Consider the following 23,556-nt stretch of genomic DNA (forward strand, 5'->3'; position numbering starts at 1 on the left):
CTGATTCCATTCCAGCCCCTCCTGTTCAGCTTTGGCATCTCCCCTCACGTGATCGTACCCAGGCCAATCAGGAGACGTGGACAACTGACCAATCGTGTCCAGCCAAAGCATTTCCATCCTCCTGAGCTGGTCTATTTCCTGTTACCTGACTATTCTATCCCATTCTAATTCTGTACTGCGCCACTCTCTTTGTTAATGACTTGCCTTTTTTTACCCTGATTATACGTTTCTTTATGCATTCCCTGTTAGTGCATTGTGTTGTGGATTAATAATTTTGTGCCCTGTGCTTTTCCATGACTTCCATAATGTGTTGTTTGTTACTTTGACTTCGCTACGCCCTGCACCTTAGTAGCATAGGGACCAACACCATGGTTGTGCCACCCTATTAAAGGTATGGAAAGAGAGACAAAAGAAAAAACAAAGAGGACAGTGCCTCGTGTAACACTGTGGGTGGGAGTCCGGAGCTGTAACCATAACAAGCAAACTCTGACCTTATTCAACACTTGGATTCATGCATATTAGCCCTGTAATAGGGTAACTCGATTGCTAGCTTGCTGCCCAACAGTGCTTTAAAGTGGTATCCACGGCGGGAACCTGTAAAGACAAATCTGATGGAATAAAAGAAAGGGGCACTGGAATTGGCACTGGTGCAGCCAAGGTCCCAAGAAGACTCACAGGAAACGTAGGTATTGCAAAAAGAATTAATCAATAAGCCTATTGATACTTTTTGCAATATCTACATTTCCTGTGGTACAATCAAAGCAGGTTGGGGGTCCAGCTCACAAAAATAGATAAAACTTAACTTTTACTTCACATGGGTAAAAAATATGGACAACGAACAAAGAAAACTAAAACCTATAGGTGCATTAAAAACAAACACTGACGCGCTTCGAACTTACTACGAGTTCTTGGTCATGGCAAATGATAAATAAAAGAGAAGAGGTTTTTACACATGTGTGCCTGAGTACATGGGAGTAACTCCTGATGGAGTTGGCGTGTGATGTCAGTTCCGGTGGAGCCGACTGAAGGAGATTAACTAGGGTCAGGTGTGTCCTGACATTAACTAATCAGTAACCTTCTATTCCTGCGGTAGTCAATAGTAACCAATATCAAGCTAGAATGCAGAAAAGCAGCCAGCAATCATGGTAATTAGTTAGAATATATGTATAAATCATGCTAGATTAGCCCAAGTGCACTAGCAAACCAGTATCCATAATATTTATAAAGTATCCATAGTACTTGTAAAGCAAAAGGTAGGAAAAAACTCATAACACATATGGTATATATAAGCTCTGAATAGTCATAGGCATGTCGCTAGGTTAAGACAGAAAAATATATCAAAAACGTGGCACATATAATGTTGTAGTAAAAAATAAATAAATAATAATGAATGCATTAGGCCAACCAAATAGTAGAAGAAAAGAGGAAAACTATATAGTTTTCATCTTTTCTTCTACTATTTGGTTGGCCTAATGCATTCGTTATAATTTATTCATTTTTGACTACAACATTATGCGTGCCACGTTTTTGATATATTTTTAATATATTTTTCTGTCTTAACTTGGCGCCATGCCTATGACTATTCAGAGCTTATATATACCATATGTGTTATGAGTTTTTTGCTACCTTTTGCTTTACAAGTACTATGGATACTTTATAAATATTATGGATACTGGTTTGCTAGTGCACTTGGGCTAATATAGCATGATTTATACATATATTCTAACTAACTACCATGATTGCTGGCTGCTTTTCTGCATTCTAGCTTGATATTGGTTACTATTGACTACCGCAGGAATAGAAGGTTACTCCTGACGCTAGTTAATCTCCTTCAGTCGGCTCCACCGGAACAGAAATCACACGCCAACTTCATCAGGAGTTACTCCCATGTACTCAGGCACACATGTATGTGTAAAAACCTCTTCTCTTTTATTTATCATTTGCCATGACTAAGAACTCTTAGTGAGTTCGAAACGTGTCGGCGTTTGTTTTTAATGCACCTATAGGTTTTTATTTTCTTTGTTTGTTGTCCATATTTTTTACCCATGTGAAGTAAAAGTTAAATTTTATCTATTTTTGTGAGCTGGACCCCCAACCTGCTTTGATTGTACTATATCTTCCTGGATACGGCCCGCTCTGTCCGAGCTTCAAGCTCTACTGCAAAGCCGCATGAAAGCCGCAATCCTATCTACTGATGTCCACAGTGAGTGGTGAGCTGAACAAAGTTTCTTTCTTTTTGTCTACATTTCCTGTGTGTCATCCTGGGACCTTAGCTGCACCAGCGCCTTTTCCAGTTAACCTTCCTTTTATTCCATAAGATTTATTAAAGAGATGGGAACCCCAAAATTCAGGGACAAAGGTTGTAAGCCAGTTCAGGGCCACACTTGCTACACTTGGTCATCTCTGCCCAGCATGAAAATTAGACTGTTGGTTTGTCCTGCCAAAAAGTGGGTTTGAACAAGTATTCACTGATGTGTACGGGGTCATTAAGCGAGGGGACCTGATTTGAATAGCTTGGTAATGGCTGCTGTGATGACTGGGTAAGTTATGGCTTAAAGCTGCTTTGACTACAGAAACATTGCTATGAGTACAATTAAGAGCAGATGTATTTTGAATAGAGTCTGGAACCCTTAAATGTGTGTGGCAAAGCTTGCACATCACTGGCTGCATTGTGTTTGCTGAATATTTTCCGAATGTGCTGCAAGTTCGCGTTTTGATTTTATATACACAGCCCCAGAGCAAGTCATTGCTGGCTCCGACACTCAGCGAAAGCTTGTCTAGGCTTGTGTACTGTATACCAAAAATGGGTCATACTCGGTCCAGTTTTATTACATGCTTGCTTTTTATACGATCATAATGCTTTTCATTGGGCTTTTAAATGTGTTAACAAATACGAAAGTGTGCTCATAAATATTCATGTTCTCTTGGATTAGTTAATTGACTGGTATTTTGTAGAAAGAAAGCCAAGGCTTTATTTGCTACTCTTGCTGACCAAAGCACTTGCATAGGCCCCCAATAAAGGTTTGATTACCCTGTCCACTTATTGTCATCATTTGTTCTTTTTGGGTGGCCATGAAAATGATTGTGCACTGTCTAAGAAAGAGAACATCAATAAAAAAAAATGCAAGTCTTCAACAATTGTGCCACTATAAAACAAATAGCTATTAACCTCTTAAGGACGAAGGGCGTACCTGTACGCCCTGCGCCCGCTCCTGCGATATAATGTAGGGTCACCCGGTGTCCCAGCTCCATATGAGGTTGGTCCCGGCGGGAAACCAAAGCCAGGACCTGTGGCTAATACCAGACATCACCAATCGCGTTGATGTCCTGTATTAACCCTTTAGACGAGGCAATCAAAGTTGATCGCCACGTCTATAATGTAAAAAAAACACATTCCGGCAGCTCAGTCAGGCTGATCGGGACCACAAAGGTTAAACTGCGGTGTCCTGATCAGCTGAGGACACACGAGGAGGGTCCCTGCCTTCCTCCTTGGTGTCCTATCAGCGATTGATTGCTCCAAGCCTGAGATGCAGGCTTGAGCAATCGACCGCTGATAACACTGATCAATGCAATGCTATAGCATTGATCAGTGTGGGCAATTAAGGATCCGGGGTTTTTCCATTTTCGTTTTTTCCTCCTTACCTTTAAGAAATCGTAACTCTTTAAATTTTGTACCTAAAAATCCATATGATGGCTTATTTTTTGCGCCACCAATTCTACTTTGTAAAGACATCAGTCATTTTACCCAAAAATATATGGCGAAACGGGAAAAAAATCATTGTGAGACAAAATTGAAAAAAAAAAACGCCATTTTGTAACTTTTGGGGGCTTCCGTTTCTACACAGTAAATTTTTCGGTAAAAATTACACCTTTTCTTTATTCTGTAGGTCCATATGATTAAAATGATACCCTACTTATATAGGTTTGATTTTGTCGTACTTCTGGAAAAAATCTACATGCAGGAAAATGTATACTTTTAAAATTGTCATCTTCTGACCCCTATTGCTTTTTTATTTTTCCGCGTATGGGGCAGTATGAGGACTCATTTTTTGCACCGTGATCTGAAGTTTTTAGCGGTACCATTTTTGTATTGATAGGACTTATTGAAAATTTTTTCATGATATAAAAAGTGACCAAAAATACACTGTTTTGAACTTTGACATTTTTTTGTGCGTACGCCATTGACCGTTCAGTTTAATTAACAATATATTTTTATAACTCGGACATTTCCACAGGCGGCGATACAACATATGTTTATTTTTATTTACACAGTTTCTTTTTTTAAATGGGAAAATTGGGGTGATTCAAACTTTTATTAGGGAAGGGGTTAAATGATCTTTATTCACTTTTTTTGCACTTTTTTTTGCAATGTTATAGCTCCCATAGGGACCTATAGCACTGCACACACTGATCTTTTACATTGATCAATGGTTTCTCATAGGAAACCATTGATCAATGATTCTACCGCTTGACTGAGCAGTCATTTGGTGATCGGACACCAGGAGGCAAGGTAAGGGACCCTCCTTGTGTCTTACAGCTGTTCGGGATGCCGTGATTTCGCAGCGGACATCCCGAACAGCCCCCTGAGCTAACCGGCAACGATTTACTTTCACTTTAGATGCGGCGTTCAACTTTGAACGCCGCGTCTAAAGGGTTAATAGTGTGCAGCACCGCGATCAGTGCCGCACGCTATTAGCCACGGGTCCCGGCCTCTTACATGACGCGCCATGGCCCTGTGTTATAGAACGGGAGCGGACTCGACGTACATTTACATCATGGGTCCTTAAGAGGTTAAAGGGGTTATCCAGGAAAAAAAACTTTTTTTTATATATCAACTGGCTCCAGAAAGTTAAACAGATTTGTAAATTACTTCTATTAAAAAATCTTAATCCTTTCAGTACTTCTGAAGTTAAGTTTGTTCTTTTCTGTCTAAGTCCTCTCTGATTACACCTGTCTCGGGAAATGCCCAGTTTAGAAGCAAAGCCCCATAGCAAACCTCTTCTAAGCTGGGCATTTCCCGAGACAGGTGTCATCAGAGAACACTTAGACAGAAAAGAACAACCTTAACTTCAGAAGCTCATAAGTACTGAAAGGATTACGATTTTTTTATAGAAGTAATTTACAAATCTATTTAACTTTCTGGAGCCAGTTGATATATATATATATATATATATAAGTTTTTGCCTGGAATACCCCTTTAACCCCTTCATGACCCAGCCCATTTTAACCTTCAGGACCTGGGCATTTTTTGAACATCTGACCACTGTTACTTTAAACATTAATAACTCTGGAATGCTTTTACTTATCATTCTGATTCCGAGATTTTTTTTTCGTGACATATTCTACTTTATGTTAATGGTAAAATTTCACTGATATTTGCATCCTTTCTTGGTAAAAAATCAAAAAATTTCATGAAAACTTTGAAAATTTTGCATTTTTTTTTAACTTTGAAACTCCCTGCTTGTAAGGAAAATGGATATTCCAAATAAATTACATATTGATTCACATATACAATATGTCTACTTTATGATTGCATCATAAAATTGATGAGTTTTTACTTTCGGAAGACATCAGAGGGCTTCAAAGTTCCGCAGCAATTTTCCAATTTTTCTCAACATTTTCAAAATCGTACTTTTTCAGGGACCAGTTAAGGTTGGAAGTGGATTTTAACCCCTTCACGACGAGCGACGTACATGTACGGCGCCGCGAAGTGTCACTTGGCGCGCGGCGACGTACACGTACGTCGCAGGGTTCCGGGAGCGGCGCGTCACCGGTAGCGGTGATCGGACCGGGATGACTGCTGTTATCTAACAGCAGGCATCCCGGCACATCGCCGAGGGGGGTCCTGAGACCCCCCCATGACCGCGATGCGCGCAAATCGCAGGTCAATTCAGACCTGCGATCTGCGCGATTCCGGGTCATACGGGTCACTGGTGACCCGGTGACCCGGAAAATAAGAGGGATCGTAGGTGTCCGAGACACCCTAGATCCCCCTAAAGGGATAGGAGTTTGGTGGCAGGGTTGCCACCCCTCCTATCCCTGCTATTGGTCGGCCGAGCGACCGACCGATAGCAGACCGGGGGAGGGGGGGTTAAAGTTCGGTTCCCCCGCTTTGCCCACCTATCGGTGTCCGGGCAAAACGGGGGAACCGTCCAGGGAGGGTCGGCGCCGAAGGTCCCTACCTGGATCCCGGATCGCGATCCTCCATGCGGGGATCCCCCACGTGCGGCGGCGGCGGCTTCCGGGTCCTGCTAGGTGAGTTGTTGCCTAGCAACATCCGGAGGGCCACAGTTTACAGTGGTCTCTAAACCGTGGCCCTCCAGATGTTGCAAAACTACAACTCCCAGCATGCCCAGACAGCTGTTTGCTGTGTGGGCATGCTGGGACTTGTAGTTTTGCAATATTTAGAGGGGTTCAGGTTGTAGATTACTAAGTGGTCTCAAACTGTAGCCCTCCAGATGTTGCAAAACTACAACTCTCAGCATGCCCAGACAGCAGTTTGCTGGCTGGGCATGCTGAGAGTTGTAGTTTTGCAACATCTGGAGGGCCACAGTTTTGAGACCACTGGACAGTGAATTACAACTTGAACCCCTCTAAATCTTGCAAAACTACAACTCCCAGCATTCAGGAACTGCATAAGGCTGTCTTGGCATGCTGGGAGTTGTACTTGCGTGCCTCCAGCCATTGCATAACTACATCTCCCAGCATGCCCTTCCGCAATCAGTACATGCTGGGAGTTGCAGTTTTGCAACAGCTGGAGGCACACTGGTTGGAAAATACTGAGTTAGGTCATAGAACCTAACTCAAGGTTTTCCAGCCAGTGTGCCTCCAGCTGTTGCAAAACTACAACTCCCAGCATGCATGGTCTGTCAGTGCATGCTGGGAGTTGTAGTTTTGACCCCCCTCCCGTCTGAATGTACAGGCTACATTCACACTGGCGGCAGATTACAGTGAGTTCCCCGCTGCAAATTTGAGATGCGGCAAATTTTCCGCCGCAGCTCAAACTCCTAGCGGGAGACTCAGTGTAATCTGCCGCCAGTGTGAATGTAACCTAAAAACACTACACTACACTACACTAACATAAAATAAAGAGTAAAACACTACATATACACATGTACACTGCCCCCCCACTCCCCACCCCCCTTCTCCAATAAAAATTAAAAACGTATTGTACGGCAGTGTTTCTAAGATGGAGCCTCCAGCTGTTGCAAAACAAAAACTCCCAGCATTTCTGGACAGCAATTGACTGTCCAAGCATGCTGGGAGTTTAGCAACAGCTGGAGGCACCCTGTTTGGGAATCACTGGCATAGAATACCCCTATGTCCACCCCTATGCAAGTCCCTAATTCAGGCCTCAAATGCACATGGCGCTCTCACTTTGGAGCCCTGTCGTATTTCAAGGCAACAGAATAGGGTCACATATGGGGTATCGCCGTACTCGGGAGAAATTGCCTAACAAATTTTGGGGGGCTTTTTCTCCTTTTACCCCTTATGAAAAGGAACAGTTGGGGTCTACACCAGCATGTTAGTGTAAAAAAATAAACATTTTTACACTAACATGCTGGTGTTGCCCTATACTTTTCATTTTCACAAGAGGTAAAAGGGAAAAATGCCCCCCAAAATTTGTAACACAATTTCTCCCGAGTACGGAGATACCCCATATGTGGGCGCAAAGTGCTCCGGGGGGCGCACAACAAGGCCCAGAAGGGAGAGTGCGCCATGTACATTTGAGGTGATTTGCACAGAGGTGGCTGATTGTTACAGCGGTTCTGACAAACGCAAAAAAAAAAAACACACCCACATGTGACCCCGTTTCGGAAACTATACCCCTCACGGAATGTAATGAGGAGTGCAGTGAGAATTTACACCCCACAGGTGTCTGACGGATCTTTGGAACAGTGGTCCGTGAAAATGAAAAATTTTGCACAGCCCACTGTTCCAAAGATCTGTCAGACACCAGTGGGGGGTAAATGCTCACTGTACCCCTCATTACATTCTGTGAGGGGTCTAGTTTCCAAAATGGTATGCCATGTGGGGGTTATTTTGCTGTTCTGGCACCATAGGGGCTTCCTAAATGCGACATGCCCCCCCGAGCAAAATTTGCTCTCAAAAAGCCAAATATGACGCCTTCCCTTCTGAGCATTGTAGTTCGCCCGTAGTGCACTTCAGGTCCACTTATGGGGTACCTCCATACTCAGAAGAGATGGGGTTACAAATTTTGGGGGGTCTTTTCTGCTATTAACCCTTGCAAAAATGTGAAATTTGGGGGGAAACCCACATTTTAGTGAAATGTTTTTTGTTTTACATATGCCAAAGTCGTGAAACACCTGTGGGGTATTAAGGCTCACTTTATCCCTTGTTACGTTTCTCAAGGGGTCTAGTTTCCAAAATGGTATGCCATGTGTTTTTTTTTTTTGCTGTTCTGGCACCATAGGGGCTTCCTAAAGGTGACATGCCCCCCAAAAACCATTTCAGAAAAACGTACTCTCTAAAATCCCCTTGTCGCTCCTTCGCTTCTGAGCCCTCTACTGCGCCCGCCGAACACTTTACATAGACATATGAGGTATGTGCTTACTCAAGAGAAATTGGGCTACAAATATAAGTATACATTTTCTCCTTTTACCCCTTGTAAAAAATTCAAAAGTTGGGTCTACAAGAACATGCGAGTGTAAAAAATGAAGATTTTGAATTTTCTCCTTCACTTTGCTGCTTTTCCTGTGAAACACCTAAAGGGTTAAAACATTTACTGAATGTCATTTTGAATACTTTGGGGGGTGTAGTTTTTATAATGGGGTAATTTGTGGGGTATTTCTAATATGAAGACCCTTCAAATCCACTTCAAACCTGAACTGGTCCCTGAAAAATTGCGAGTTTGAAAATTTTGTGAAAAATTGGAAAATTGCTTCTGAACTTTGAAGCCCTCTGGTGTCTTCCAAAAGTAAAAACTCGTCAATTTTATGATGGAAATATAAAGTAGACATATTGTATATGTGAATCCAAAAAAAAATTATTTGGAATATCCATTTTCCTTACAAGCAGAGAGCTTCAAAGTTAGAAAAATGAAAATTTTTTAATTTTTTCATCATATTTTGGAATTTTTCACCAAGAAAGGATGCAAGTTACCACAATATTTTACCACTAAGTTAAAGTAGAATATGTCACGAAAAAACAATCTCAGAATCAGATTGATAACAGAAAGCATTCCAGAGTTATTAATGTTTAAAGTGACAGTGGTCAGATTTGCAAAAAAGGGCTTCGTCCTAGAGGTGAAAATGGGCTCCGTCCTTAAGGGGTTAAGGGTCTTCATATTAGAAATACCCCATAAATGAAAACATAAATGGTGGCGATAAAAACATCAGATCACGGCGCAAAAAATTAGGCCCATTCTTCCCCGTATGCAGAAAAATAAAAAAGTTACAGGGGTCAGAATTGGATATTTTTAAACATTTTAATTTTCGTGCATGTAGTTATGATTTTTTCCAGAAGTAGGACAAAATAAAACCTATATAAGTAGGGTATCATTTTAAACGTATGGACCTACAGAATAAAGAGAAGGTGTCATTTTTACTGAAAAATGCACTGCATATAAAATTGTGTTTTATATATATATATATATATATTTATTTATTTTTTCAATTTTGTCGCACAATGATTAATTTATTTATTTTTTTGGTAAAATGACTGATGTCATCATAAAGTAGAATTAGGGGTGCAAAAAAAGCTTTTTAAAAGGTTAGGAGGAAAAAAGGAAAGTGCAAAAACAGAAAAATGCTCCATCTTTAAGGGGTTAAAGCCATTATCCCTAAATATAAACACCACATTCCCATACAGTAATTAATTAATTCTACCATATAATAAACTGTATACACAGACCAATATTACCACACAGGTGGTCTACAGACCATACTTGAAGATGGACAATGAATACATTACAGATCAGACACACATGTACACACTTAACATACAGTAATTATATACAAGGATGCAAGCTGAATATACACACACTTCCAACATAACTGTAGACACCTGACTTATTAAACAAGACACATAGCCATTCCTTTTTTCTAAAAGAGGAAAATAGTCAAAGTATCTGCAGTAACAGAAGGGCTGAAATTGTCCCTAGGCACATGAGAAGAAGGTCTGTATTGTCCCTAGGCACATTAGAATCAGATCTGTGTTGTCCCTAGGCACATGAGAAGCAGGTCTGTATTGTCCCTAGGTTCATGAGAAGCAGGGCTGTATTGTCCCTAGGCACATGAGAAGCAGGGCTGTATTGTCCCTAGGCACATGAGAAGCAGGGCTGTATTGTCCCTAGGCACATGAGAAGCAGGGCTGTATTGTCCTTAGGCACATGAGAAGCAGGGCTGTATTGTCCCTAGGCACATGAGAAGCAGGGCTGTATTGTCCCTAGGCACATGAGAAGCAGGGCTGTATTGTCCCTAGGCACATGAGAAGCAGGGCTGTATTGTCCCTAGGCACATGAGAAGCAGGGCTGCATTGTCCCTAGGCACATGAGAAGCAGGGCTGTATTGTCCCTAGGCACATGAGAAGCAGGGCTGTGTTTTCCCTAGGCACATGAGAAGCAGGGCTGTATTGTCCCTAGGCACATGAGAAGCAGGGCTGTATTATCCCTAGGCACATGAGAAGCAGGGCTGTATTGTCCCTAGGCACATGAGAAGCAGGGCTGTATTGTCCCTAGGCACATGAGAAGCAGGGCTGTATTGTCCCTAGGCACACTTGAACCTGTCACATCTCAAACAAATGGATAGTATCATTGCATGCACTGTACAAATGAAAAAACAAGCAATAGTCTTTAAGGGGTTGTCTAGGGAGCAGAAAAGGTTATGACAGAAGGGTGTGGGTGCTTGTCCCGATCACTGAGTGTGGGCAGAACCACACCCACATGCAATTTCCAAAAGCCGCACAAAGTTTCTGATGTACATCTTACACAGAGAAACAAGTAGTTGAAATTCTCCTTTTTAAAATAAGAACTATTGGGTAGCAACCACTACTAGCCCACATTAGACAGGCACAGATATAGGAATCTTGTGTAAGGATCCCACCAAACTACTCCCAATATCGCAGCGTTGTCAAACACTGTGAGTGAAACAAGGGAAATGGAATATTATAGCTATTTTCTCTGCCCAAAATAATCTCTTACCTTAAATGACCTTGTACTATAATACTAATTTCCATACAACAGAGTGACTATAATAATACAAATTCTTTGTATATGTTAGAATTGTATTTCTGGGACATTATTATTTTTTATTTATCTATTTATTTATTTTAGAAAAATACATTTTGTTCTTGTAAAGTACAGTCTTTGTATAAACTTTACAAAAACAAAGAACATACTTCTCCCTTTAACATTTTTCCTCTACAGAATATCAAGGACATTCCCAAAATAGTTAAGCTACTATAGTGAAATTTGGAAAATACATCTAAGATAGCTCCTTTACATCTGTTTTCTTTTTTGGCACCTGGAAATAGACTACTCAAGCCTGTTTTATTGGTGTTTGCTTGTGAGGTAGGTTACAATGTAATACCAGTTTGTTGTCTACTTTGTGTGTCGCTGGTAACATTGAAGTTGCCATTGATCACATAAATATGTCTATACCCATGATATTACTAGAACATTTTTTTAGATGTTGTTGGGTCTCGGAACATTCTAAGTATTTGAATGAAACTTTGGTTGTGACCGTGTGATGACAAACAAACTTAGTCATACACTGAAAATGCTACTTTTTTAGGTTGATTCAATTTGCTTCTCAATTCTTATCATAGATGTGATAACAGATTTTTGTTATAGGAGTGAAAGTTACTTACTTTGATAACTAAAGTGACGAGGTGACTAAAATGGCAGTTGTATAGTTATGCTATATAGGTTCAGTATATACTCAGCTTTTCAATGTCCTCAAGATCTCCTTTAGATATGAACGAAGTTACAGTAGTTCGATTTGTCACAAACTTCTCGGCTCGGCGGTTGCTGACTTTAGCCTTCATAAATGAGTTTAGCTTTCAGGTGCTCCGGTGGGCTGGAAAAGGTGGATACAGCCCTAGGAGAGAGTCTCCAGCCCACCGGAGCACCTGAAAGCTGAACTCATTTATGCAGGCTATACTAAGAAACTGCCGAGAAGTTTGTGACGAATCGAATCTTCACTCATTTCTAATCTCCTTTGTTGACTTTTACTGAATACAAATATGACCTGGTCATGTGATGGGCACACAAATACTCTGCTACTTATGGGGCTTTGATAACTGTACTGTAAGAAGCTGTTCACCTGTCAGATCATCTTATGTTTATTTACTGAAACTAAACTTTTGAATCCTGAGAAATTGATACATATAGTACTTTGGGGAAAAAGTAGAACTTATGATTAGTGAATGGATAAGCTTCATTGCCTGTAATTGTATTATGACTCTCAAAAGAACATTGTCTTTGTGCCAGGTTTTCATTTTTTAACAGCATTTTACCTATGCCGTTGCAAAACATATTAGACTTTTCTGTATTACCAGTAATGCTACTAGATATACCTGTTTTGCCAGCAGTGCCACAACGCAGAATACTCACCAAATTATGATTTTACATATATCAAGATCGTCATTTTAATTTGCTAGTACAACCTTTAAATATATGCAATCTTAGTAGCAAACCAGCTCAAACCTTATTACACTATTGGGAAAAAAATCCATAATTTGAAATACCAGTTGCGTGACTTGTTTCTTATCAGTAGTTTCTCAACATCCTTATTTTGTCTTCTTGTGCTAAGAGCTTGCATACAACCCATGTTAAAGTAATTTAAACATTCCTCAGGCCTCTAGACACAGGGAACTTCAGTAAGTATGCAAGCTCTTTTTTGCTGGATTATTTTACTTTCAGCTGACATACTAAGCTTGCCAAGTCCATTTCTCAAAATTTCTATTCCGCAGAACATAAAGAGAAGCCAATGATATTTTCTGTAAATAAATTAGTTTTTATCGTATACACAGGTTTCCTTTAGATGTATGTGTTTATTATTAGGTCTCTTTTTAAAAAGTTTAAAGGAACCTTTCAGCTTTCTATGCATCTTGCCACCTCACACGTATGAAGCTGCTCTCTGCCTCTCTTCAAGTGAAAGAAAAATGTAAAGTATGCTGAAGAAAAAAGTGTCAGTATTCCTCCAGCTTACAGAATCACCTGTATGTATCAGTTAAAAGCAGACATGGTCCTACCTTTTGCAGAAGGGTGAGGGTTCTAATTGTCCAGTTCCTGTTAGCACTTGCTTGCACAGGTCATCACCAAGTCCACTCTCATTGGGTCTGTCTATTCCTCAGATGTGAACATCAACACAGCCTGGTCACTCTGATCTGCAAGCTTTGCTAAGGAATGCCGTTTTTCCTTAAACAATGTTTATATGATAGAATTTGAACTTTTTTTTTTTCACTTTTTATACCGAGTTGAATTATATTCTGGCTACCGAATGGTGGTGTGTCTTCTGATTCATTTCCAGAGGAAAATTATTTCTTTGTTTCCCAGCAGTAAGACACTCTTTTTTTGAGAAGTGGAAGGGGAATTGGATTTTCATTCATCTGAAAAGGAGGGCTATGACATTTATCTTGGCAGTCTTTTTATACTGAGGTTGGATCAGTGTGGCTTGGAAAATACATTCCTAAGTGTTTCTAATTAATAAATCAAAATTATTTATATATCTTTCAGAAATATGACAGGGAGGTTATTTTATCTTCCTATGTTTATTAGTCTGTTCCTTTTGTTTTATTTCTCCATTTTCATTTTTAACTTGTACATCTTTATATTTTAATGGTTTGTACTGTCCAGTATCAACAGATGTATACTGTAAAACTACTTTTTCAGTAGTTCAGAAGCGTGCTAGGTTCGTGGAGAGCGTGTGTGTGAAAGAAAACATATAGATAAATGTATGCCTATTTCAATAGACATTTATAAGTTTTGTATTAGTGTCTGCACATTTAGATTTACCTATTAGCCTTAAGATGAAAACCACTGAGAGAAGATTTAAATATTCTTATATTGGTACAATGACACATGTCAAGGGGTGCAATATATCAGGCAGCAAGAAAACAGTCAGTTCTTAAAGTTGATTTGCTGAAAGCAGGAGAAATGGGCAACTGTCAGTATCTGAGGGACTTTGGATAGGACAAAATTGTTATGACTAGGTGACTCGGTCATAGCATCTCCAAAAAAGCAGTTCCTTGGAGTATTCCCAGTTTGCAGTGGTTAGTACCCAAATGGGGTCCAATGAAATCAAAATGTTAAATGGTACCTGTCATTAGTAATAAAAATGTATATGTTATAGCTTAGCCTATATTAATTATTTTTCTAATATACTTAATAATAAAATTTTGCAACTTAATGTGTTAGATTAACTCCTATACGTTTGGCTACCAGGGGTCTTCCTTTTTGTCCAACCTGCATTCCTGTTTGCAGATTGTCCTCTGCAGCAGCCTGGCAGAGACAAAAGTCAGGAAATGCAGGTGGGACCTCAGCTCAGAACAGTATATACAGTGTATAGAGCTGAACATTTCAGCTCCCTTTTTCTTTGAGCTGAGCTAAATTGTAGAGTTATGATGCCTGAATATTTCTGCTGCCTTTGAAAGCTGCTGGGCACGGCTCATCTCACACTGAACTGCTCTGGTAGCGGAGAGAGAATGGTAGTTCTCCCCCAGCAGGGCTACAGATGATTTCATGCCTGCTGGGAAACACCCCTTCCCAATCTGTGGAGTCAATGAGACTGAGCAGAAGATTCAGAATAATATCAAGGTAGAAAACTTAAAAATAAAGGCATGGGTGGTTTATCATGATGGGAGAGAGAACTGGAAGGATTAAAAAAATTAATAAGCTCAAGACAGGTACTCTACTTCAAGCAGTGACAGTGTTTTTGGCACCCAATAATTGCTTGGGGAAGGAAGTCTAGCCTGTCTGGTCTGATACTACAAAAGAGCTGACTAAGTTAATACTGACAATCATAGAAAGGTGTCATATGGGATGCTGTAACCACAGACCAGTCGGTGTGTCTATTTTGACCACTGTTCACTGTTGAAAGCTCCTAATGTTGGACCATGTGCATCAGAACTGAACCATTGAGCTATTGGAGAAGATGGATGGCATAGTCTGATGAGTAATGTTTTCTTTTATATGATATGGATGGCTGAATGTGAGTGTATAGCTTACTTAGGAGAGATAGCAACATAGATAGAACAAGGAACAAGGTAAGTCAGCAGAGGCATTGTGATAATCTGGAATTGTTCTGCTAAGTAACAGTGTGTCCTGGCATTCATGTGTAGGTTAAGTTGACACATACCATTTGCCTAAACATAACTGTAAACTAAGTGTTTTCCTTCATGACAAAAAAAAAATGTTGTAATGGCATTGGCATCTTTCTGCTGGATAATGTGGCTTGCCATGCAACAAAAAATTGTTCAGAAATGGTTTGGGAAACATGACAAAGGTGTTGACTTAACCCTTACAGGGGTTGTCCAGCAAAAATTATCTTATATCTTATTCCCACAAGATAGTGTATAAGTATCTGATTTCTGAGGATCTGACTGCTGGGAACTCCTGCGATCTTCATAACAAGGCTCCAGCTCTCAAAAAGAGCACATGTTCTAGACGGCACACACTACATTCATTTATATGGGAGCGCCAGAGTGCTCGAGAATCCTGGGGTCTCAACTAGGGGTACGCCATGGGTTGAGCTGGGGTACGCCAATGCACTGACAAATACCAGCCATGCATTGGCCAGTATTTGTCAGCGCATAGCGGAGAATGGCCACGACAGCTCTCTGTGCAGTAGCGCGGCTGGAGCTGCGGCCACGGCTACTGTAAGGAAGCTGTGTGGTTGCTGCAGAGACGTGTGACCTACCCTGATGTTGCGCGGAGGTGCCGCACATCGCAGGAGGATGTCACACGTCAGTGCGGCCCCACTGAACGGGACGCGCTGCATACACAGGCCACACAGGACAAACAGGCCACGTAAAGTAAAAAAAAAGTGTATGGGACGGAGGGAGGGTTTTTGAATGTGTAAAAATATATATTAGCCCAGGGGATCGGAGGGAAGGGGGGGGGGATAATAGCACAAGGCATTAAGATGGATGGGGGGGAGGGATAATGGCAAAAGGGGATCAGGATGAGGGGATGAGGAGAAACAATAGCACAAGGCATTAAGATGGAGGGGGAGGGATAATGGCAAAAGGGGATCTGAGGGAGGGGGGATAATGGCACAAGGGGAATAATATGGAGTGGAGGGTGATGATTATCCCTCCCCTCCCCCCTCCATCTTAGTCACCTTGTGCCATTATTTCCCCCTCCCTCTGATCCCTATTTGCCATACCCGATAATTATAGCACAAGGGGATTAAGATGGAGAGGGGGAATATTGGCACAAGGGGAATAATATGTGTGGGGGGGGGGGGATGATTAACCCTCCCCCCCTACCATCTTAATCTCTGGTGCCAATATTCCTCCCTCCCTCTGATCCTCTTGTGCCATTTCCCCTGCTCCATCTTAATCGCCTTGTGCTATCATTCCCCCCTTCCTCTCATCCCCTTTTGCCATATTGGATAATAATGGCACATGGGGATTAAGATGGGTGGGAATGGCACAAGGGGATCAGAGGGAGGGGGGGAATAATGGCAAAAGGGGAATCATATGGAGGGGGGGGGTTATTATCCCCCCCCCTCCATCTCAATCCCCTTGTGCTATTATTCCTCCTCCATCTTAATCCCCATGTGCTATTATTCGCCCTCCATCTTAATCCCCTTGTGCCATTATTCCCCCCTCCATCTTAATCCCCTTGTGTTATCATTCCCCCTCCCTCTGATTCCCTTTTGCCATATCAGATAATAATGGCACAAGGGGATTAAGATGGAGGGGAGAATAATGGCAAAAAGGGATCAAAGGGAAGGGTGAATATGGGCACAAGGGGATGAAGATGGAGGGGGAATAATAACATAAGGGGATTAAGTATCGCATTAGTATAAAGGTAAGCACACGCCTTTTGTCCGTAGGTACCCCTCGCGCCTAAATTCTGCAAGAGGGGTACCCGGGGACATACTTTCAGCCTTTGGGGGTACAGTCGCCAAAAAGGTTGAGAACCGCTGATCTAGATGGCACACACCCTCTATGAAAGTCCTTTTGGAGATTGAGGGGGTCAGAAATCTGATACTTAACTCATCCTGTGAATAGGGGATAAGATAATTTTCACTGGACAACCCCTTTTAATCAAATATCAATCTAACACTATGGAATCTCAACTTGGAGATATTCTGTGCAAAGATTGCTTTTTCAATAGACGGCAATGCATTTCAGAGTGGATTCTGCTGAAAGAATTAACATGTTCATTCTTTCAGTGGAGTGTGGGTTCTGGAACTTTCACGAAATTCGGTAATGTGAATTATGTAGCAGGATTGAGAACAATGGGAGGCTGCTGCACCGTATTTTCTAAGCAGAATTTCACTCTAAAACCTATAGTGTGAATAGACCCTAAGCGCGATGCTACACATGCAGTCGGCTGCATACAGCATAGATACTGAAGCCATTGGCTGCATGAATTTGCCTGCAAAACTTGAAAGCCATTAGCTGCTTAGCTGCATGCAGCCAACCACTCATGTGGCCTAAGGCTGTGTTTTTATATTGCAGTTTAATTGCGTTTCTTACGGTTTTGAGAAAATTCATGCTTGTTTTCGTTGCCCAAAATCTTAATAGGCTTGTAAAATTTTATTTATCATTAGGATAGTCTGCTTATTTTGAGAAATTACCTACCAATCCTGTTCAGAGCACACAAACTATACTCAGTTCTTTGAGTGCTTATTTAATTGCTTATTAAAGCAATTACCTACCAATTTGTTAGGGTGAAGCTACACAAGTGACCAGATGCATGTGGCTGAAACAGTGTCCTCTTGCACTGGCCAATGGCTGCATGATTTATTGGTAGCCCATTCTTTACCACATGAGGTGGGGTTTTGGCCATATGCATCCAGTCACTAGAGTGACTCTTCACCCTAATACACTTGGTCCAATAAACATTCAAACCACATATAATGTGGATATATTTGCCATGCCCATAACCATCATATAAATAGATGTAACTGCTGCATATTCTGCTTTTCCAACATAAAAAATGATATCAATTAAAACGTTTCTTATGTGTAGTGAAAAAAATCACAAACTAAAGCTCAGGTAGCATTGGATTAAAAATGTTATATAAACCTTAATTTGGCTGACACAGACTCCATTGCTCCTGGTGATCACTTGGGACGTCCAACAACCAGAACAACAGGGATCTCTTGTCACCCTGATGTAAATGGTGGAACGGATAAGCATCTCATTCATTCATAATGCTACTCTTAAAGATAGTTGAGCACTGTACTCCACTATCTCAGTTAGTTCTAAAGAGAGTAAATGAAGCAGACAGCACAAATGCTTGACCACCACTCCATTAAAGGGGTACTCTTGCCCTAATACATCTTATCCCCTCCCATAGACTTGCATTGAGGGGGCGAGGCGTGCCGTCACACGGGGGGCAGAGTCGTGACGTCACAATACTTTGGCCCCGTGGTTGTCACACTATACACTCGGAGCCTCCAGCGCTGCAAGGTGGGGTGCGCAATGACAGATTGCAGGGGTCCCCAGTGGCGGGACCCCCACGATCATACATCTTATCCCCTATCCTTTGGATAGGGGATAAGATGTAATAGGGCCGGAGTACCCCTTTAACAAAGGGACACAATGCATATCCAAATCATGTGCTTTTTGGGGTGATTGGCAGATGGACCTCCACAATCAGATACTTATCACCATTCCTTGGGACAGAGACAATTTTCACACAGGCTGTTGTACACTACACCAAACCATTTTACAGTATACTTGTTTGTTGGCTGGTCAGTGCATGTTTCACAAGGCAGTGATCAGCTGAACGAAAATTCATATAGATACTTTCATCCATATAGCAGACGTGCCCATTTTTTAAACTGGAAAACAACAAATATGTTACAGTTAAATGGGCACTGTTATTTGCAACTTTTTATAAACTTTTTATATAATGTAGATATTAACATTATTTGTTAATTTTTAGTATACATTAGTTATAAAAAGTATCTTTTTGGATTAAAAAAATCCATCTGGGAAAAAAATACAGTAAGTGTGGGTGGACAAGTAGGGATCTGTACACTGAGGACAAGCAGGACTATGTGCACTGTGAACAAGCGGGGCTCTCTGCACTGAAAACAAGCAGGGCTCTGTACACTGAGGACAAGCAGGGCTCTGTACACTGAGGAAAAGCAGGGCTCTGTGCACTGAGGACAAGCAGGGTTCTGTGCACTGAGGACAAGCAGGGCTCTGTGCACTGACTACAAGCAGGGCTCTGTGCACTGAGGACAAACAGGACTATGTGCACTGGGAACAAGCGGTGCTCTCTGCACTGAGAACAAGTAGTGCTCTGTACACTGAGGACAAGCAGGGCTCTGTACACTGAGGACAAGCAGGGCTCTGTACACTGAGGACAAGCAGAGCTCTGTGTACTGAGGACAAGCAGGGCTCTGTACACTGAGGACAAGCAGAGCTCTGTGTACTGAGGACAAGCAGGGTTCTGTACACTGAGGACAATCAGGGTTCTGTACACTGAGGACAATCAGGGTTCTGTACACTGAGGACAATCAGGGTTCTGTACACTGAGGACAAGCAGGGTTCTGTGCACTGAGGACAAGCAGGGCTCTGTGCACTGAGAACAAGCAGGGCTCTGTGCACTGAGGACAAGCAGGGCTCTGTACACTGAGGACAAGCAGAGCTCTGTGTACTGAGGACAAGCAGGGTTCTGTACACTGAGGACAATCAGGGTTCTGTACACTGAGGACAAGCAGGGTTATGTGCACTGAGGACAAGCAGGGCTCTGTGCACTGAGAACAAGCAGGGCTCTGTGCACTGAGGACAAGCAGGGCTCTGTGCACTGAGGACAAGCAGGACTATGTGCACTGGGAACAAGCGGTGCTCTCTGCACTGAGAACAAGCAGTGCTCTGTACACTGAGGACAAGCAGGGCTCTGTACACTGAGGACAAGCAGGGCTCTGTACACTGAGGACAAGAAGGGCTCTGCACACTGAGGACAAGCAGAGCTCTGTGCACTGAGGACAAGCAGGGTTCTGTACACTGAGGAAAAGCAGGGCTCTGTGCACTGAGGACAAGCAGGGCTCTGTACACTGAGGACAAGCAGGGCTCTGTACACTGAGGACAAGCAGAGCTCTGTACACTGAGGACAAGCAGGACTATGTTCAATGGGCACAACCGGGACTCTCTGCACTGAGAACAAGCTGTGCTCTGTACACTGAGGACAAGCAGGGCTCTGTGCACTGAGGACAAGCATGGCTCTGTGCACTGAGGACAAGCAGGGCTCTGTACACTGAGGACAAGCAGGGCTATGTTCACTGAGGACAAGCAGAGCTCTGTGTACTGAGGAAAAGCAGGGTTCTGTACACTGAGGACAAGCAGGGTTCTGTACACTGAGGACAAGCAGGGCTCTGTACACTGAGGACAAGTAGGGCTCTGTGCAGTGAGGACAAGCGGGGCTCTGTACACTGAGGACAAGCAGGGCTCTTTGGACTGAGGACAAGCTGGGCTCTGTGCACTGAGGACAAGCAGGGCTCTGTACACTGAGGACAAGCAGGGCTCTGTACACTGAGGACAAGCAGGGCTATGTTCACTGAGGACAAGCAGAGCTCTGTGTACTGAGGAAAAGCAGGGTTCTGTACACTGAGGACAAGCAGGGTTCTGTACACTGAGGACAAGCAGGGCTCTGTACACTGAGGACAAGTAGGGCTCTGTGCAGTGAGGACAAGCGGGGCTCTCTGCACTGAGGACAAGCAGGGCTCTGTGCACTGAGGACAAACAGGGCTCTTTGCACTGAGGGCAAGCAGGGCTCTGTGCACTGAGGACAAGCAGGGCTCTGTGCACTGAGGACAAGCAGGGCTCTTTGGACTGAGGACAAGCTGGGCTCTGTGCACTGAGGACAAGCATGGTTCTGTACACTGAGCACAAGCAGGGCTCTGTACACTGAGGACAAGCAGGGTTCTGTGCACTGAGGACAAGCAGGGTTCTGTGCACTGAGGACAAGCAGGGCTCTGTACACTGAGGACAAGCAGGGCTCTGTAAACTGAGGACAAGCAGGGCTCTGTGCAGTGAGGCACTGTGACATGCTCCCAGCTCACCATGCAGGCTACCTGTCATGTAAGGAGCTTACACAGAGCCCTGTTTTTCCCGCCCACACTTTCTGTATTTTTTGCCAGCCGAGAGAAACAGACAGCAGCTGCAGGGACAACATTTTTTCAATTTTTTAATCAATGTATATTACAACTATACATATAATGTTATTATCTGCATATTGCAAATGACTGTGCCAATTTAAATCTCTTAAGTACGTATTATCTAAATGAGACATTACAGTTTTTGTTTTGTATTTGCTTTGTTTGGTTTTCATATTTCTATATATTTGGTTGTTGTCCCCTGATTGAGCACCAGGTAATCAATATCAGGGTTATCATTGCACTGTATACTTATTTCTCTATTGTTTAAAGTCTTTATAGAAATGTATTGATCATCTTAGTGTTTTATGGTACAAGCTGTGCATAATATACAATACATCTGGATACATTGTACAGATTTCATAAACTGTGTAACTGATTTAGTGGAAATCATCGGAAATGTAAACATCTAGGTTAAATGCAGCTTTTTTGTTCATGCTCAGTTAAAGTCTTTAAAATGTTTAATTCAAATTACAAACCAAAACAGTTTTCTGTCAAGGATCTGTGAACTTCGTTGGCCAGCAATGTTACATTATACATGTGGTTTTAAATAGTATGGTTGCTGGCCCTATGTTACTTAGACAGTCACAATTCTTTCCAACATCTCTTTTTCACCCGTCTTTGTATTTTCTGACACATAAATAGAAAGTCAGCCATTAGTAGTAAGACTACTATATTTTAATATTTAAAGGGGTTTTCCATGACTTTTATAGTAATGGCCTGTCCTTAACATAGGTCATCAACAGTAGATCAGTTAGGGGCCAACTCTCAACACTCCTGCCAAACTGAACGGGGAAGCTGTACTCATATAAATGCTATGGCCTCTTTATTTCCTACCAGACAATTCTATACAATCAACAGTGACTGTACCTGGTATTGCAGCTCATCTGATTTAGAAGGGTTCCAGGATTTCGACCCCCACTGATCTGATATTTATGACCTTTATATCAGATCTTAAAAATGCTTTTAAAGGGAGTCAGCTATACTTGCTGCTAATAGCTGCAAATACTGTTGGATAGCTGTTAGGGTATACAAGCAAATTGTACCCTTCTTTGTTGAGTGCCAAATTTATAAAATTTCCAGGGCATTGATTAAGGAGAGGCTAGTACATAAGGGCAACCAAGAAACGTGCCAGGCAGCTCAGCCCTGCTGTCTTGACTCTTGGCTGAGAAATAAAAAGGTCATTTTATAAGTTTGCCAACGGCCATCACATCAGGTGAGAGTACAGTTTGGTTTTTTACCCTAACAACTATCTAATTGTTACGCCGAGCGCTCCGGGTCCCCGCTCCTCCCCGGAGCGCTCGCTACACTCTCCCCACTGCAGCGCTCCGGTCAGTTCCACTGACCCGGGGCGCTGCGATTCCGCTTCCAGCCGGGGTGCGATTCGCGATGCGGGTAGCGCCCGCTCGCGATGCGCGCCCCGGCTCCCGTACCTGACTCGCTCTCCCTCGGTCCTGTCCCGGCGCGCGCGGCCCCGCTCCCTAGGGCGCGCGCGCGCCGGGTCTTTGCGATTTAAAGGGCCACTGCGCCGCTGATTGGCGCAGTGATTCCAATTAGTGTGTTCACCTGTGCACTTCCCTATATCACCTCACTTCCCCTGCACTCCCTTGCCGGATCTTGTTGCCATTGTGCCAGTGAAAGCATTTCCTTGTGTGTTCCTAGCCTGTGTTCCAGACCTCCTGCCGTTGCCCCTGACTACGATCCTTGCTGCCTGCCCCGACCTTCTGCTACGTCCGACCTTGCTTCTGTCTACTCCCTTGTACCGCGCCTATCTTCAGCAGCCAGAGAGGTGAGCCGTTGCTAGTGGATACGACCTGGTCACTACCGCCGCAGCAAGACCATCCCGCTTTGCGGCGGGCTCTGGTGAAAACCAGTAGTGACTTAGAACCGATCCACTAGCACGGTCCACGCCAATCCCTCTCCGGCACAGAGGATCCACTACCTGCCAGCCGGCATCGTGACAGTAGATCCGGCCATGGATCCCGCTGAAGTTCCTCTGCCAGTTGTCGCTGACCTCACCACGGTGGTCGCCCAGCAGTCACAACAGATAGCGCAACAAGGCCAACAGCTGTCTCAACTGACCGTTATGCTACAGCAGTTACTACCACAGCTTCAGCAGTCATCTCCTCCGCCAGCTCCTGCACCTCCTCCGCAGCGAGTGGCCGCTCCTGGTCTACGCCTATCCTTGCCGGATAAATTTGATGGGGACTCTAAGTTTTGCCGTGGCTTTCTTTCCCAATGTTCCCTG

General features: G+C 42.9%; 2 protein-coding genes across 3 annotated transcripts in view; one reads left to right on the top strand and one right to left on the bottom strand.

Moving 5' to 3' along the window:
• COL10A1 (collagen type X alpha 1 chain) overlaps positions 1 to 13,418 on the bottom strand; it is a 104,310-nt gene extending 90,892 nt beyond the window's left edge. Inside the window, exon 1 of the mRNA XM_056566364.1 lies at positions 13,216 to 13,418. The gene's annotated coding sequence lies outside the window, so the exon portion shown is untranslated. The remainder of the gene's footprint in view (positions 1 to 13,215) is intronic.
• Positions 1 to 23,556, top strand: part of NT5DC1 (5'-nucleotidase domain containing 1) — a 417,176-nt gene that overhangs the window by 197,296 nt on the left and 196,324 nt on the right. The gene's annotated exons all lie outside the window — the stretch shown is intronic.

This window comes from Hyla sarda, chromosome 3 (assembly GCF_029499605.1).
Source record: "Hyla sarda isolate aHylSar1 chromosome 3, aHylSar1.hap1, whole genome shotgun sequence".
NCBI classification, from domain to species: domain Eukaryota; kingdom Metazoa; phylum Chordata; class Amphibia; order Anura; family Hylidae; genus Hyla; species Hyla sarda.